This window comes from Miniopterus natalensis, chromosome 2, assembly GCF_054644295.1.
Source record: "Miniopterus natalensis isolate mMinNat1 chromosome 2, mMinNat1.hap1, whole genome shotgun sequence".
NCBI lineage: Eukaryota > Metazoa > Chordata > Mammalia > Chiroptera > Miniopteridae > Miniopterus > Miniopterus natalensis.
The window spans coordinates 103,530,426-103,545,370 of record NC_142082.1 but is presented as its reverse complement, the minus strand read 5'-3'; the positions used below and the strand labels follow the sequence as shown (position 1 = coordinate 103,545,370).

Here is a 14,945-nt window from a genome sequence, read left to right as displayed (position 1 = left end):
CTTGTCGGAGACTTGAAAGGACACTGAATTGTGTGGCTCCATTTTTTCCTCCCTGTGCACTATTGGCCCCTGGCCGCCAACAGGAGACTCACTGGCCTATCCTTCCAACTCCCAGTGGCCCCACCTTGCTGAGCTCACATCCTAAAGAAAAGTCTGCTGGCTGCACCCAGCCTGCAAATGTGGTACATTTTTTCTTGTGGAGCTCTTGTTGGAGAATTGGACAGAACTGCCCTGGCAGTTTCTTAACTACCACACTGACTTGCATGGCTCTGAAGTAGAAGCCATTCCTCCCCTCCACCCCTGCATGTCACCGGTGGCGTCCCCCAACAAGAGACCCATTAACTCATGCCTGACCTTCTCCCCCATGGCCACACTGTGTTAATCTCAGCCTTGCAGAAGAGTCTGCTGGCTGTACCCAGCCTGTACCTGCAGTGTGCTCTTTCTTGAGGCAGAGGTTGAATGGCGTGGCTCTAGAGTAAAGGCCACTTTCCCCTAAATGAGTGCCTGACTGGCACCATTTCCAAACAGGATATCCGCTAGCCCTGTCCTCCCAACACTGGTTGCACTGCCCTATAGAGATTGTGCCTTGTGGAAGAGTCTGTGAGCTGCAGGGAGCCTGAGCCCACTGTATAGACTTTGTTTGGAAGGCTCTCAAGGAAATCCAGCAGCCTCAGGGGAGGGTGGAGCAGGAACTGGTAAAGATGGATCTCTGGGTGCCTTGGGCCTTTTACTGATCTGCCCCTGGGCACAGAGCTGGTAGAAGCTGACCTTTGTACACAGCTTGGCCCCTTCCACGTGCACCCAGGCCCAGTAGAGGCAGCCACAAATTGCAAATAGCTGGGTAGCTCCAGACAGGTAGCCCAAAACTGGTCACAGGCAGCATCTGACATTCACCTGCAGAGTCTCTCCCAAGTGGACTCAGAACCAATACAACCAATGATGGGTTTCAGACCACACCACAGCATGACCCAATTAGCCACACAAGTGGAATACCCAAAGGGTGATCCAGGCAGGCACCAGACCTTGCCAGGGTCAACTCTGATTTGGAGGGCACCTTCCCCCAACACACACACACACACACACACACACACACACACACACACACACGCTCATACACTGTGGCCGAGATCAATCTGCATATCTGCATAGTCAGCCAGCCTGAGGGTTAACCCCACACATGGATGGGCAAACAGAAATCAAGACTGAACTAAAACAGAAAGGCTCATATAAGCCACACAAGAGATATTCCTAGAGCACCTAGCTCAGGTGACCAGGAAGATTGTCCCACAGCCCACAAGATACCTACTACATAAGACCACCATACCAAGATTAGAAGACAAAGCAGATCAATATCTGAAATAAAGAATACCTTAGAAAGCATAGAGTCCCAATCACGATAAACCCAAAGAGGTCCACACCAAGACATCACACTTAAAATGTCAAAGGTTAAAGACAAAGAATCTTAAGAGCAGCAAAAGAAAGACAGTTACCTACAAGGGAGCTCCCATAAGTGTTTCAGCTGATTTCTCAACAGAAACATTTCAGGCAGAAAGGGATTAGCATAAAATATCCAAAGCGATGAAAAGAAAGAACCTACAATCAAGATTACCCAGCAAAGTTATCATTTAGAATTGAAGAACAGATAAAGAGCTTCCCAACAAGAACAAGCTAAAGAAGTACATCGCCACCAAACAAGTATTAAAAGATATGTTAGAGTTTTCTTTAAGAAGAAAAAAAATAAAGATGAAAAATGTAAATACTAAAATGGCAATAAATACATATCTATCAATAATTATTATTTTTTTATTTTTTATTTTACTGATTTCAGAGAGAGGAAGGAAGAAGAAGAGAGAGATAGAAACACTGATGAGAGAGAAACATCATCTATCAGCTGCCTACTGGGGATTGAGCCCAAAATCTGGGCATTTGCCCTGACGGGGATTCAAACCATGACCTCCTGGTTCATAGGTTGTCACTCAACCACTGAGCCATGCTGGCTGGGCTATCAATAATTTTTTTAAATGCAAATGGATTAAATGCTCCAATCAAAAGACATGGGCTCAGGTTCTGACGTAGTTTGCAGTGATATGGCTCAACACACCAAGGTTGGAATCATCGGTAAATATGGGACCAGTTATGGTGCCTCCCTCAGGAAAATGGTGAAAAAAACTGAAATCAACCAGCACAGCAAGTATACACTTGTTCCTCCTGTGGCAAAACCAAGATGACGAGATGAGCTGTAGGGAACTGGCACTATGGTTCCTGCATGAAAACAGTAGCTGGTGGGGCCTGGACCTACAACACTTCTGTCGACCCAGTAAAGTCTGCCATCAGAAGACTGAAGGAATTGAAAGACAAGTAGAAGCTCCACAATTTGAAACATTGCAGCCTATAATAAATTAGTTCACTGATGAAAAAAAAAAGACATATGGAGGCTGAATGAAAAACAAAACAAGACCCATATATGTGCTGTCTTCAAGAGACTCACTTCAATGAATCTAGACACACACAGACTGAATGTAAAGGGATAGAAAAAGACATTTCATGAAAATGGAAACAAACAAATGAAGAGCTGGGGTTAAGGATGTGGAGATAAAGGAACCCTACTAAACTGTTGGTTGTAATGCAAATTCATGTAACCACTATGGAAAACAGTGTGATGTTCCTCAAAATTTTTTAAAGAAAATTATCTTATGACCCAGAGACTCCATTTCTGGGAATATATCTAAAGATACCCAAAACACTAATTCGAAAGACTATATGCACCCTTATGTTCATTGCAGCATTATTTACAATAGCCAAGATATGGAAGCAACCCAAGTGCCCATCAATAGATGAGTGGATAAAAAAAGCTGTGGTATATCAGTTTATTTTGTTCTTTAGGTTCCACATATGAATGAGATCATGTGATATTTGTCTTTCTTTGCCTGGCTTATTTCGCTTAGCATAATACTCTCCAGGTCCAGAGACATAGAAGCATGGAACTGACTGACGAATCTCAGAGGGAAGGCAGGGTGGGTGGAAAGAAATTAACCAAAAAACTTACATGCATATATGCATAACCCATGGACACAGATAATAGTGTGGTGAAGGCCTGGGGTTGGGTTCGGGTGTGGAGTAGAAGGGGCTAATGGGGGAAAAGGGGGGACATCTGTAATACTTTCAACAATAAAGGTAAATTTTTAAAAAGCTATGGTACATATACACGATGGAACACTACTTGGCCAGAATGAAATCTTATCTTTTGCAACAGCATAGGAGTAGATGAAACTGGAGGGTATTACACTAAGTGAAATAAATCAGACAAAGACAAATACCATATGATTCTACTTATATGTAGAGTCTAAAAAACAAAATAAACAAGCAAACAATAGAAACAGAGTCATAGATATAGAGAACAGAATGACAGCTGTCAGAGGGGAGAGATGTTGTGGGGCTGGGTGAAAAAGATGAAGGGATTCAGCAGTACAAATTGGTAGTTATAGAACATCCACAGAGATGTGGATTACAGCACATGGAATACAGTCAATAATATCAGGATAAACACGTATGGGGAAAGGTGGGTACTTGAAGAATTGAGGGGACCACTCTGTAATGTATATGATTTTTTAACCACTTTACCGTGCAACTGAAACTAACAGAGAATAATATTCAATATAAACTGTGACTGAAAAAATAAAAAAGAGACAGCACAGGTCATGTTTCTTTTTTATTTGCATAGTGGGATATGAGAATCTAACCTTTCAAAATATTTTCAAAATACCTTGAAAATATTTAATGCAAAATTTGGCAGTAAAAGAATTACAGATGAATAATTTATACTACACAAAGAGTAAAGACATAAAGCCAAATATACAATGGAAACTAGGTATAAGTAAATATATTAAAAATTTAAATTGGACATTAGGGAATGGAACAGAAATACTTTACCTTAGTCACAAACTGTATTAAGCTGCCATGCCTCCTGAGTCCCCTCCTGTGGCACTGACGTATTAGAAATGGGAAAGCTCAGCCCTTAAGTAACACTTCTGTCCACAGTGGCTTTCTTTCCTGTGCCACCAGGTGAACTACCAAAAGAAGATGCCAGAAAAAGGAGTGAAGCTCTTTAGTTGAACTACCTAGCCTATCCCAGGTAGCCAAAAAATCAAGAGGAAGGGCTCTGATTTGGGCAGGAACCAACTGCAGTAGTAAGTGTCCCAAGCTTAGCGGACATGAAGTCAAAAGAGACATGAAGTCAAAAGGGAAAACGAAGTGGAAATTTATCAAACCACTACAATACCACCATTTGAAATATGGCCTTTGAAGATCCCATCTCATTTAATTTAAAAACCCTGTACATTAGATACTTTTAATTCTGTTTCACAGATTTAAAAAGAATTAAGAGTCTACCGAAGATCAGGAAACTAGCAGATGGTTAGAATTTCAGTCTGCATGTCACATACGAAGCAGATGCTGTTTCTGGGACTTTCTCCCCATTTTGAGACCTGGCTCTAGGCCCAGCTCTGCCACTCATAAGCTGTATGACTTTGGGAGGGTCCTATAACCTTCTCAAGCCTTAGTTTACTTTTTAAAGCAAATCCCAAACTGCTGACCTATTTTACTGGGTGGCTGTGTGATTTGAAGGGCCTGTTTAGGCTGAAAAAGTATCCTATAAATGTGAGTGGTTACTATCGACACTTTGATTTTTGAGAGACAATTACATTCTTCAAGTTCCTAAATGAGTTAGTAAAATTCCAGTGCCCAGCAATGGGTGGAGCAATTGCTGGAATCACATACTTCTATAGATTTCAGACCAAATGCTATATTTCACCATTTCTTCCTTGAAAAGGAAGAAAAAATTTCATTTTTTGCCAAAGGGAATTTTTTGTCTTCTGTAGAAATTCATATCCAATTGATAAAATAGTTCAAGGAACAAAATAGAATTATGGGCAATCTTTAACTTTTCCAGGAATGCCTCTCTTTTCTAAATCAAGAGTTAACAGGGCAGAGGGTTGGGGGGTGCAGTGCAGATCTGGAAGAGAAATGGCCATGCCAAGAATACTTAATGCAGGCATACCTCAGAGATACTGGAGGTTTGCTTCTAGACCACTGCAAAAAAGCGAGTCATAATCTTTTTGTTGGCAAAGGTCTTGCTTCCAATTTTTAAAAAAGTAAGATCTGTGAAATACAATAAAGGAAAGCCTGGACAAAAGATCTCAAACTTTAGTGTGGCAAAAAGAACATCCCTGGGTAGTGTGTTAAAAGCCCAGACTACTGGGTGTCCACCCTAGTGATCCCAATTCAGTAGCTCCAGCTGTACCTTTAGCTAGCATCCTGGGTCATCTTCATTCCAAACTTTGGGGAACTCTGTGGCTAGAAGATTAGAGTTTGCAAAGTTTAACTGGTCTGTACTGGAGTATGTCTGACCAAATGCAGTACTTTTAATGATGACAACAATTATGATTATGATAAAAGTTAACATTTATTAAATTTACTGTTACAGGAACTATAAATATCTTACATGCATTATTTCATTTAATCCTGGTAGGTACTGTTATCTTCATTTTTAAAGAAAGTTAAACTTTAAAGAGGCTTTAGTAGACCAAGTATCTTTCTTAAGGACAGAGCTGGATAGTAGTGAAACTAGGATTTGAACTCAGGCAGCACTATTACAAAACTCACCTATTTTTACACCATGTACCTTCCTGACCACTCAGAAATGTTGGCACTGATGGCTGGCAATCACACTGATGCTGGTTTCCTAGGAAGTTACCAGTTGTGAGTGCTCTTTCCTGAGTGTCAGTCCCCGCCTCCCGCCTTTACTATGACCATTCTACGTGAAGGAAGCATTCCAAATTACTGTTTTGTCTCTAGAATGTCACTAGCAGGAGAAACATGAATAATATCCAGTTCAGATAGTGACATATGGCAATTTGTATGCCCTTCTGCCAACTAAACCTAGGGTATTCCTTTTGATTATCATGGCAGACATGTCAAAATGAACATGTGTCACTAAGCCCACTGGAAAGTGATTCCCAACCTTGGACGCTTTGTGATCTTAATTATTATAGGGAAGCTAAAGATTTGAAAATAAGAACAGGAGAAAACCATACAATCTGGCATCAGTTTCTTAATCATCAAGCTACAATTTCTCCCCCAAAACAGTGACACTACACTTTTCTGTACTGTGTAACTTCAGTAAGATCTATTATGACTTTGTTACCTACAAAGTAAAACAAAGTCACTAAATAAGAGAATATTAAAACTTCAGCAAATACACTATTATATTAGTTCATATCATTGCATTTACATATTTCATATACTTTAGAAAGCTTAATCATTAATATAATACAGTATGTTGTTTATACTTCATTACAAATGGTTATTAGAATTTATTATAATAAATTCTATAAAAACTAGGATCTTGCTCAGGTATATAGGTATATAATTCTCCCTCTCCCCCCTTGTTTTTTTGCTTTTATTAAAATTTATTTTTCAATTATAGTTGACATACAATAGTATAATAGTTTGGTATATTTGAAGTTTAGTGTCTTTTTCTTTTTTTGTAATCCTCACCAGAGGACATGTTTTTATTGATTTTTAGAGAGAGAGGATGGGAGAGAGAGAGAAAAAACATCGATGTGAGAGAGAAACATCGATTGGTTGCCTCTGTATGGAGCCTGACTAGGAATCGAACCCACCACCTTTCAGTGCACGGGACGATGCTCTAACTAAATGAGTCACATCAACTAGGGCCCTCCTAGTTTTTAATGGGAAAATCCTATTTAATGACACTGCACTAGGGAGAAAATGTTTGAGAAATGAGCCACTGTAAATTTCATGAATTACACGATACTTTTACTATATGATACCTGTATATACTTTTCTTTAGATTTTACATTTTTAGAAATAATTTTAGAAGCAGCTTTTTAAGTTTTTAAAGTTCTGCTGCCTGTCAAACGTTGAGCATCTACTTAGAAATACTTTGGAAAACAAATAGCTGTTTACGTATGACGAGCATAAACCTTTTCAGAGCAAGTAGAAACTTCTTTTAAAAAGATTGAGATTAAGAGGTTAAAACTTCCAGTTATAAAATTAGTCATGGGGATGTAATGTACAGCATAGGAAAAAGAGTTGATAATATCATAATAACTATGTGCGGTGCCAGGTGCTACACTTATCACGGTGATTACCTTGTAAGGTATATAAATGCCTAATCACTATGTTGTACATCTAAAACTAATATAATATGATATGTCAACTACAATTTAAAAACAAATTAAAAAACAAATACTGAGTTAGAAAATGTTGACTCAATTGTTAAACTAAAAAGTTACTTTCACATTTAGATGCATGACCTGCATTCTTATGATTTAATAAAATTTCAGCAAGAGATTTTTTTTCTACTTAGGAATTTTTCTCCTGCCCAAAGGAAAGTGAAAATAAATAAACCAAAAACACCTTAGGAGAAACTAAACATAAGCTAGCACTAAGATGACTAATAGCACCTTAATTCTCTTCACAACACAGGAAAAAGCACCACCTAGGGGAAAATGTCTGCTAAAGGATGTGCACCCCGGGGTTGCTACTTAGGGAATATAAAACACTGACATTCTAGAAATATTCCTGTAAGAAAATGTTAACTTCATTAATAAAATATTTATTGAAAGTACAAATAATAGTATATTTTCAAATTATCATTCTAACTGTAATTTCAATCCTAGTGATTGAAATTCCAGGGCTTCTTTGTCAGAGAAAATGGAGAGCCCAGTAGAATATGGAAACTTCCCTTCTCTGTGACGTAAAAACTGGGCGGTTCAACAAACGGAGGCAGGACCATTGGATTTCCATAGGCCAAAAAAGGAGCCAAACCCTTTACTTCACATTATACACAAAAGTCAACTAAAAATGGAGCATGAGAGCTAAAACTATAACACTTCCAGAAGATAAGAGAAAATCTTTATGACATTGGGATAGGCAAAGATTTCTAAGATCTAACACCAGAAGCACAATCCCTAACAGAGAAAAAAATTAATTAAATTTCTATCAAAATGAGATACTTTTGCTTTTCAAAAGACACCATTAAGAAAAAAAGACAACTCAGAGACCATGAGAAAATATTTGCAAGTTTTATATCTGATAAAGGACTTGTATCCAAAATACATAAAAAAATCTTACTGCTCAATAATAAAACAAAAATGCAGTGAAACTGTGAGCAAACAATTTGAATAGACACTTCACCAAGTGAGATGAATGAATGGCTAATAAACACATGAAAAGATGCTCAACATCATTAGTCATTAGGAAAATGCTAATTACAATAAAAATAACCAGCTTGGCCGGGTAGCTCAGTTAGTTGGAGCATGGTACCGATACCCCAAGGTTGTAGGTTCAATCCCCTGTCAGGGCACATACAGGAATCAACCAATGAATGCATAAGTAAGTGGAACAACAAATCTCTCTCTCTCCCTCCCTTTCTCTATCTAAAAATCAATGAAGAAAAAAATTTAAAAAGAAACAGAACCCCATATATGCCAAACTTACCTACTTACTAAAATATTCTATTTTTACCCTTTGAATTACAAGTAGCATTGTAATTACACATTTATATGTGTGTTACAGTACCTATGATATTAACCTTTCCTTTTTATAATTATGGACCATGGCTTTTGATAGACTCAGATTGTACGTACAGACCAACACTGTCGATCTGGTTATTCTTTGTAACATGCAGGTTGTCACAACCTGACCAGAGTGATGCCCTTTCCCTTTCAGTTGACCCCTTTGTCTCTGCAGCAATGGTCCAGCATTTTTTGCAGCACCCTGGTTCTCTGGCAATAGCAACATGTTTCAGGCCATTCTGACTTCCTCTGGCTCCCAAATAGGGTCTCAGCTTCTTTGAAGGAGCCCTGGCTACTGCTAATGAAATATACTGCTGAGATCAATATTTGGATGCCCAGGGAACAAGCAGACTGGTGATGACATGGCATTCTACGGCCACTGAAAAAACAGAACTAGGAAAGATGGTGCTTCCTAAGGTCATAATTATGTTCACAGTGACACTGCTCATATCTTTCTAATATCACTATACTCTTTCTTTCATACAATTTTAAATGGACTCTACAAAATGCCTACTTAGATTTTTTACACTCCACTCAGACTGTGATGATCCCTACCTCTCATTTTATCATTGCTATGTGCCTCAAGGATCACTATTTTGAGGTCACCTGTATGTATCCTCTATCAATAAAGTATCTTCCTTATTAAAATATGTCTATCATTATTCTGTTTTCATGTAAATGTGTACCTGTCATATAGCTGTTATATATAATTATAAAATTACTGACACAAATACATTCAATTATGTCAATTTTAAAAAATAAAAATAAAATACCACTATACACCCTCTTGAAGGGCTAGAATCCAGGATACTGACAATACCAAATACTGGCAAGGGTGCACAGAAACTGGAACCTAATACACCTGCTGGTGGTTAACTACAATGGGACTGTTTTAGTAAACAGTTTGGCAGTTATGGTAACATAGAATTACCGTATGATGCAGAAACTCAACTCCTAGTTATCTACCCAAAAGAATGAAAACATATATCCACAAGATTTGCATGTAAGTGTTCATAGCAGCATTATTCAAATGTATGCCAACTGATGAATGGATAAACAAAACGTGAGCTATGCAGTCAACTGAATATTATTTGGCCATAAAGTGAAATGAAGTACTGATACATGCTACAACATGGATGAACCTTGAAAAAAATATACCAGGTGAAAGAAGCCAGACACAAACGACCATATATTACCTTACCCCACTTCTATGAAATATCCAGAATGGTATAATCTATAGACACAGGAAGTAGACCAGGTACTAGGGATGGAACAGGGAATGGCTGCAAATGAGCACAAGTTTTCTTTCAGGGATGATGGAAATGTTCTAGAACTAGACAGTGGTGATGGCTGCACAAGTCCATAAATGATCACTGAGTTACATACATAAAAAGGTGTTGAGACAGAATGCTGGTCAGCAGTTGCCTAGGCCTTTAGTGGGAGCAAGAATTGGCTGTAGAAGGGCAGGGGAACTTTGGGGGATGGTGGAAATGTTCTATGCTTGACTGGTGGTAGCTACACAACTCTACAAATTTCCTAAAAATCATCAAACTGTATCTTACAGTGGGTGAATGTTCTTATTCAAATGACACCTAAATAAAACTCCTAAAAAAATCTTGGGCAGACTTTCCAGAGTCACTACATTTACATCTATATATGCAACCCCATCTTTCTGGTTCAAAGAATGGCTCTGTGAAACAGCTGTGGATAATTTCTAACCTCCATGAGAATTGTCTGAATCTCCCAACTAGCTATTCTTGTAACCCAAAGAGTAACGTCTAAGTAACCTACAAAGAGTCAAAATTATGCAATGTATCTGTCTTCTGATTAAATCAAACAGAAACAGCACCTCAGAGCTATCATTACATGTGAAGTACCCATCATCATCATAAAACTCCACAATTTGTAATTTACATGGAAAACAGGCTTCATTTACCCCTGCTCGCCTACTGAACGGTTCTGGTACTCGAAGTGGGAAGGAGGCTTTATTTTCGTGACACTGTACCTTGTGCTGCCACAGAATTCCCTTCCTTGTTCTTTCCCAGGCTGGGATGAGAGCCAGTGCAGCAGAGGGGAAGCTAAAATCACCATGTCAGACTGGAGAACACCATGAGCACCTGGCCAGAGCAAGTCACTCCCTGCGTAGTAACACCCCATGGTAATGGCAATCTGTATTCTACAGAACTGAAATGTCCTAGTCAAGCACTCACATCATTTTAACTTTATAAGACTGTGCAGTCCAATGGCTTCCAACAATTGTGAAGCTACAAATCCCTGAGGAAGAAAATGATAAAACCCTGAATTTCAGAGTTAAGTAAATTGAGGCTCAGAAAAGGAAAGTGATTCCCCACAAGGTGCCATCACATTAGCAGGCTAGGATAATAACCCCAATTCAGCTCTAATCCATTGGTTTTGTAGCTTGTTTGACTATTGATCCCAACACAATGCTGTCTTCCAATTGCCCTGACATTGTTGACTTCTCTCTCCCCCAAAACATTCAAATGCTAGTTAAAAATATAAACTGCAAAATCATTTTGGAATCATCCCCTCCTCTCCATTTCCTTGGCCTTAGAACAGCTCGCATCACCTCTGAACTAGACTACGGAGCAGCACTGTCTCTCTCCAGGGCCACCCCCTCCCAATCCTCTTTGCGTAGCTGGTCCCCCTCTGCGATCCCACGTTAGACACCTCTTGGGGTTTCTACTGCCTGCAGGGTAAAGTCCAAACTCCACAGGTCCAAGCAAGGACCTTCCTAATTATGAACAGACCTATCTGTCCAATCTTATCTCTCACTCCTCCACCCACCCACCCTGTACAAAAGTTATGGTGAGCAATTTGCAGTTCCCTCAGAACAACAGATTAGCCTCTCTGTGGACACTTCTCATTTGCAAAGTTCAATGCTAAGTATTCTACACGCATCACCTTGTTAAATCTTCACAGCAACCCAACGCCGTAGGTAGGCATCTTACTGCACCTTAGACAACCTTGCTGGCTGAATGCCTTCCTGTCTAGTGCCTGCCTCCTCCTCCAGGCTGTTACAGGTAGCCTGGACAGCCATGTCCCTCTTCAACTGATGCCCCCTGCATCCCCCATCATAATCTTTGAGACCCCACTCAATGTCCTTCCCCAATTATGCCATTCTTCACCCAGAGTTAATAATTCTGCCTTTGGAGCTTCTGTGCTACTTTGTACACTCCTCATTAGAAACTCATCACGTGGTATCATAATTACCTGTACACATTCCAGCCTACCAATTAGACTGTGAACCCGAGAGAGTAAGAAAGCGTTTTAAAAAACTCTTTCTGGTCCCTATGGCTGGCAAACAGTAGCTAGGTAATAAATGAAGAAGAGCCAGGCTCAGAACTATGTTTTAGAGGAATTAGTTATTATTTACTATGTGTCGTTTCATTCACTCCTGTTCCTTCCTATATATTCTATTTCAGAGCCGTATTACCTCTGAGCTTTTATTGGCAATACATTCCTGAGAGCTTTCCCTCTGGTCACCCTTCTTTCCAATTCTCTTCTTTACCAGTGGTGGACTAATTCCTCCAAAACACAGTTCTGAGCCTGGCTCCTTCTCTGTTCAAAAATATCCTTGATTCCTCCATGCTCACCAAGTAATGTACAGATTCTTTACTCTGGAATTTCAGAATGTCTCTGATCTGGACCTAATGAGTTTATCCTAACTTGAATCATTGCCCTACACCAAACCAAGTTACATTACTTCCTATTCTCTCAAATCACACAAAAAATCTCTGTACAGCTAACAGCTGAAATGTCCCACTGTTCTCTCCATAACTACCTGCAGAAATCCCACCTGCTTCAAATCAGATTTGATCACCCTTTCTAAACCTTCCTTAATTTGGCACATGAGTAAAAACTACAACTCTTCTGAAATCCTAGAGCATTATGGTTTTACCTCTTTTGTGGGATTTAATCCATTCTGCATAGGTCTACTGATTTAGATACATCTTAGCTCATCTATAATCTCCTTGGCATCTCCTACTCTTCCTAATAGAGCTACACCTAACTCAGTGTCTTATACCTGGTAGGTGCTTAACAAATTTAGTTTGGTGCATTATTAAAATATCATAAACGTTAGGTTATGGCAAAACCTAACTCATGCATTTGAAAGAAATTAATGTGAAGTCAAACTAACTGAAGAATGTCACAGTCCCTCTGAGGCTGCATTATACAGTGGCATGTTAAAAGCCAGTTTTGGAAAAATTGACCTTAACTGGCCCATATCGTAAGCAGTTGGGTCAACCTAGAATGGAAAAATCATCTAAACTGATAGTAATCATCGAGTGACTGCCAGTGTTAAACTCAAGGCTAAATGTTTATCATGCATAGTTTCCTTAGTTCTTAAAAACTCCAAGGCAGATAAAGCTATTCCACATTCTACCCTTGAGAAGACTGAGGCCAACAGAAGCTCAACAGTTTGCCCGATATTAGGGAACCAAGATCCCAGCCAAACTAGAAACTTTACCAAAAGACTAAAGCTCCCTGCGAAGGAGTTACAATGGATTCTCATCATTTAAAAGAGCTTCATCTATGGCAGCGATTTTCAACCAGTATGCCAAAAGAGTTTTTAAAACATGCCATACCTGACTGTTTAGTCAAGGGCACTGACCTCTTTTCCCTTAGACTGTCAAATAAAAAAATGACAGCAGCCAACACAAGAGCCGTCTGGTGTGAATGAATCAAAATTATACCTATTTTTTTGGTTAGATCAACAAAAAATGTAACATTTTTTGGTGTGCCCCAAAATTTTAGTAATTAGTTTATGTGTGCCATGGGATAAGAAGGATGAAAATCACTACCTACGGCATATTTCAACACTATCACGAATTACTGAACTTATAAAGATCCCTTTACCAGTGACCCAATTCAGCCAAAGGCATTCCTGCGTGGCTCGGCAGGAAAACCAGCAGTAATGCTAAGTTCCTGTGCCCGTACCTTTATAATGTTCAGAGAGCACTGTGGACAAGTATAAATGCCACACTGCATGTTTAAACCAAATTAACGATTTTAGGGATTCTGTCAACTGATCTTTGTTCTTACAACAAAGTTTACCACTAGGTGGCAGAAGTATAACATTAAGGAGGTGATTTTTCGACAATGCTTTATAAATGAAGGTAGCCCAACATTTTCCAACTTTTCCACAGTAATATAAAATCTTACTAAACTGTTTAGAGTTTTAAAAAATATTTTGCCACTTTTAGAGTGGCTAGTTACAAATAAATGATTTTAAATAAAAATTTATTCTCCCTTATTGAAAATTCATTATATTTTAAATATCATAATATGCAGATTTCAACCATTTTGTACTAAAAAATAACCACAGCTTACACTAGCTCTACACATGAAAGAAGAACTATACTATTAATACATTTTTAAAAATACACTGTACGTTAAGATACAGTAAAGACTGAAATTTAATTCTGTGTAATGCTATACAAGATAAATAAAACTGCTTTTAACCCATGAAGATTAAAATTCTTACATTTTGCAAGATGTTTTTTTGTTTCTAAGTATAAAAATAAAAGAGAAAATCTGGGACTTCTAGCCTCCAGAATTGTCACAGAATAAATTTCTGTTGTTTAAGCAAAAATAAATAAGTAATTAAATAAATAAGTAAATAAAAATAAAAGAGAAAGTTTCAGGTTATATTTTACAAGCACTTCCCTTCAAGTAAAACTAAAGATTACCAATACATAAAATAAAAATTGGACAAAATTATCATATTTTTCTTTTTGATATTTACATTAAAAGTACAAGAGGAAGCTTGATGTGCTATGTAATTCTGAGGAAATGAATGCAGCTTAAAAATGTGGTGACTGTCTTAAGATATATTTGTAGAATTATCCATCAACATGTATGCAGTTTTAATAACTTATGTCTGTCTGCTATCTTTGGTGATCCCTTGTAGGTAGAAATTAAATCATATATAACTAAGAATAACAAATACACATGTAAAACTACATAATGGTCAAATCACTCAGGGAAGTAAGTAAGTTAGAAACTAATCCTTGCATAGCCGTGGCTGGGTGGCTCAGTTGGTTAGAGTGTCATCCCCATGCGCCAAGTTTGCGGGTTCGATCCCCCGTCAGGACAGGCACACACAAGAATCAACCAATGAATGCATAAATAAGTGGAATAACAAACTGATGTTTCTCTTTCTCTCGCAAATCAATTTTTAAAAAATGAAACTAAGCCTTGCATATGTTCACTTAATATGCACTCAGGAACAAAATATTTTAATGATTATTATTTGCTAATTTTGTTAAACAAAAAAATAAAATCCCCACCTTAACATAAAAATCCTCCAGATCTATGCAAATC

The 14,945-nt window shown here is 38.4% G+C and overlaps 1 protein-coding gene and 1 pseudogene across 1 annotated transcript in view; one reads left to right on the top strand and one right to left on the bottom strand.

Moving 5' to 3' along the window:
* SPATA13 (spermatogenesis associated 13) overlaps positions 1-14,945 on the bottom strand; it is an 80,378-nt gene that overhangs the window by 62,321 nt on the left and 3,112 nt on the right. The window lies entirely within an intron of this gene.
* On the top strand, positions 2,088-2,362 carry LOC107546455 (large ribosomal subunit protein eL43 pseudogene; annotated as a pseudogene).